This window comes from Rattus norvegicus, chromosome 14 (assembly GCF_021556685.1).
Source record: "Rattus norvegicus strain SHRSP/BbbUtx chromosome 14, alternate assembly SHRSP_T2T, whole genome shotgun sequence".
NCBI classification, from domain to species: Eukaryota; Metazoa; Chordata; class Mammalia; order Rodentia; family Muridae; genus Rattus; species Rattus norvegicus.
The window spans coordinates 12,222,946-12,227,143 of record NC_141547.1 but is presented as its reverse complement, the minus strand read 5'-3'; the positions used below and the strand labels follow the sequence as shown (position 1 = coordinate 12,227,143).

Here is a 4,198-nt window from a genome sequence, read left to right as displayed (position 1 = left end):
CTACTATCATACTGTTGGAATGTAGTAAAGTTGGAGTTGGCGGTCACTTGCTTATTGGCTATGTGTTTTGCTTCTTGATGGAACTCGACTTTATGACTTTCTGGTTCTCCTGAGAGCCAGTAGCTAGCCGGTATTCAAGTGTACAGCCATGCTAGTACCCAAACAAAGCTCTGTCAGCATGTGCTCCCGTGTTCCTTGCAAATTGGTGGGCTTTTCCCCCCTCCAAACATATGCATATCTGAAATTCAAATCGAGTGCTCCTTACCTCGTGCACTCCTCCGTACCTCTAATGAGGTGGAAAAATGTCCATTAATGACGGAACGTTATTTAGTGCCGAACAGAGTTAATTGCTTCTAATCACTGCTTACATCCATCTGGTTTTATAGTAGACAACAAACCTCTTCATTGGGCTTGCTCATTAGACATACTGTAAATCACAGCCATGCGCTGGCGTCTCGCATATTGTGCACCTATTAGTGAAGCTGCGCTTTCCGGTAGCCCAGTGACGACATCACCTCACAGACCAACGTCTCCATGTTCGGTCAGATCTACAGGGAGCCGTGGTAAGCTGCTTACCCAGCTGCCCTTGGGACGTAATGGAAAACTACTGCCCATTAAACTCACAATGAAAAGCTGGTGGAACCGGGGCAACATGGTGCCTTCTCTGTCACACAGGAATAGAGGAAGAAACAGTGGGAGGCATCTTGCTGGTTTTTCTATCTTCCTCAAAGCTCAAGAGTAAAGCTTCCTTCTACTGTTACCACTGGCAAGCACATACAAGGACAGAGATGTATGAACAAAGAATCAGGGTTTGAGGAGCTTGAGAGATGACCTGGCGCTTACACGCCTGTGTTGCTTATCCAGAAAACCCAACTGTGGCTCCAGTCAGGTTACCACCCTAGTTCCAGGGGATCTGATGACTTCGACTGTCCTCTGTGGTATTGATAACCCTCAACACACAGGTACATACCCACAAATGAAAATAATAATGAAAATTGAGTCATAGTTTGAAACTGAGCTAGGTTCGATCTTTAAACATAGGTTTAATGACTCCTTAATTTTCAAAATAATGAATGTTTTTTTCTGAATTTTAGGAGAAAAAGGTAAGTGCATGAAGTGTGCTAGTCAATGGCTTTATCGCAGCACAATTATACCAGTGCTAGAACTAATTAGAATCTTGGTGATAGAATTATGCCATTGAACATTATCGACCATCTACTGACCATAGATACAGATAACTAACAGAGAAATACAGCTTGCAAAGTGACAATCGAGAGAAGCCAAGAGATTAGTTACCGTAATATATTGCATTCTTGGAGCCTTTTGTTGCTTAAAAAGGAAACCAAACCTAACTTGAAAGGAAAAAGAATAGGGAAGGAAGGAAGCAGGAAGAAAAAGAGAGAAAGGAAAGAAGGAAGGAGGGAAGGGAAGAAAAGAGAGAGAGAGAGGGAGATAGATAGATAGATAGAGAGAGAGAGAGAGAGAGAGAGAGAGAGAGAGAGAGAGAGAATGGGAGAGAGGAAGGCAGAGTGGGAGAAAAGCCACTCAAGTCACTGAAAGCACTTTTCCTTTTCTGGTACTTACATGATTCTTCCTGTTAAGGATGAATGACTTCAGGGAACTAGCTAGGTCATAAAAAGTTCAAAATGAAAAAGTGAACAGGAACATAGGTACCCTATGGCAATGTTTATTCGATTCTTTTAACTTAAATTAAGATGACTTATCTGAGGGCATGGAAATACTAAGAGACATGTCCCAAGACAAGTAGTTTCCTCCACTGTACAGAAGGCAAGGATGTATTGACATGATGGTCTTAAGTCATCAGGACACTGACCATTCATGGCCTCGATAAGCAAAGCGACTTGAGTGCACACATTGTGGACTCCACCTTCCCACTTTCTACTTTCGTGTCCTGTGTGGGTAACAAACAACAGAGTTGATATCGCCCCTGTACTGGGAGAACAGCTTAGACAGTGTAGAGTGGATGGTCATATTCATCTCTCTTTGAAAGCATTCTTCTTTCTTCTAAGAAAGACTGTGCAACTTGAGACCTAACTTAAAATTTATAAAACGAAGACTTATTCAAATTGATGATACATTTATAGAACATATAATAATTCTTAGCCCAAATGTATCATTACTATCAAGAGAATATGAATAAAACTTTACCAAATTTTAATTTTCATCAATTTTTCTAACTCACTCACTCATTTCATTTTCTCTTAATGCCTTTATTAAATGGAATTTATGTGCATTCCATGCATTTTATTACTTTTAACGAGTTGAGTAAAATGAACTGTGTGTATAGGCACAATTCGAATATGAGGCTTAGATATTTCAGTGATCCACCTATGCCTGATTTGACTCCTGCCAGTTTAAAATAGTGTTCTTCTAAGTATGTACTATTTATGAAAACTGCATCTCCCAAAATATTAATATTCATCTTTCTTCTTTTTGTTGAGAATTATTCATACCATATGCATATGCAATGCACTACAAACAACATACACGTATATGTATAGAATTAAACCATTGGGAACAGATCTATAAATAAAATTATGCACTTTGTGCTATGCTTAGTTTCTGCAATAAAAGTCTTCACTTTATGAGTGGACTGATTTGATGACTGAAGTAAGATATTTTTTTCAAGAGCAGTTTGGTCACTATCTTTTCTCTCCTCCCATCCCTTTAGCATTCAACTTGAGTGGATGTCCAGTCTGAGCTTAGGTGACTGGATGAGAGTAAATGAAGAGTAGCCATTATTTGCATGGCTGTAATTATGCCATACCCACACCATGATGGACCTTGCTGCATTTCCCTTCGGTAGACCTGACAGACTATAACTGACCTAATTGATACCAGATGACAGCTCAAATAAGGCTTAATAAAGAAGTAATCACAGTCATCTAATGAGCAAGCTGTTATGATATTGGCTTATAGGAAGCTGTTGGGTAAGCCCTTCATTTTTCTTTTTCTCCACCACCAGTGCTCCCAGTGTCTTTCTGGTATGGTAAACTCATAGGAGTAAACGGGCTAAGGGCAGCATATGTCCCCCTTGCTTACTCTTTCCTCTGTACTGTATACATTGACAAATTGTTCAGAGTTTCATGTCTAAAGAAAAGTTGGGAGAATAGCACAGTGGTCACCTAGAACTACCCTCCAGTAGTTCTTGAATTTTGGCATAGTCTCCCTGTCTTGCTCTGTCTTTCTCTCCTTTGCTCTTTGTATGTATTTTGCTTTTCTGAATAATGTGAAAATTACGTGAATTCTAGCACTCCCTCTCTGAACACTTCACATATTTCCTAACATTGGGCATTCTCTTACATAGTAAGAGTAAATAACTATCTAATTAACAAGACGATCCGGTCTGTGTACAAGACCTTAAAACCATCACCACATAGTTTTAAAAGACATACTTTGTTTTCAAACCATATGTAGGCAATGTAGACAGAGACTGACAAAAGCAAAGAATGACATGGGTGTGTGAAAATGCTATAATAAGCCCTATTAATTTGGATACTATTTTAATGAAAAATTAAAAATCATAAATAAAGCTGAATATCCAATGAAGATACTGAACATTTCCTTTCATAACAAATGTCTTGGCATCACCTTGTGTCTTTTCCAGTGGTCTCAGATCTGCCATTATCCTAGAGAATCAAAGAACAAAATCTAAACTTCTTTCTATAAAATTTCATTATCTTTATGTGACATTTCAATGGAATTATGTGTATGTGTGTTGTTTCTATGAATGATCCCATTTTTAAATGTAGTTTGAATATGGCTTATTAATTTTTGACATATATATTATATACATATACATATAAGTATACATAGACACTTTTGAGAGGTGATTGGATCACAAGTGCGCTGTCAGTGGATCAACCCATGTGTGTGTGTGTGTGTGTGTGTGTGTGTGTGTGTGCATGTGCTCGAGCGTGCTGCATGTTTAAAAGAATAGCACCTAGCAGCACTGACATTGAGCTGTGTTTTCCAATAATATATGTAAAAACAGTTTCTAAAGTATCGCCAATAATTTCTAAATCAAATTTAAAATGTATCGGTGAGTTGCAGGTTTTCTCTTGAGACTACCTCCCAACACACTCCAGAGATCCATCCAGAATACTGTCCTAAATGTCACTTGTTGGTTTGTTGGAGCCAGAGTCTCAGGGTTTCATGATGTAGCAGAGGATGCTAT

General features: G+C 38.7%; 1 long non-coding RNA gene across 1 annotated transcript; it reads left to right on the top strand.

Annotated features, from left to right (window-relative positions):
* The first annotated feature begins 511 nt into the window (after window positions 1-511).
* LOC148001228 (uncharacterized) lies at window positions 512-2,910 on the top strand. The gene is made up of 3 exons (XR_015636880.1): window positions 512-563; window positions 676-962; window positions 2,693-2,910. It is a non-coding gene; the product is annotated as an uncharacterized LOC148001228 (long non-coding RNA).
* Window positions 2,911-4,198: the final 1,288 nt, after the last annotated feature.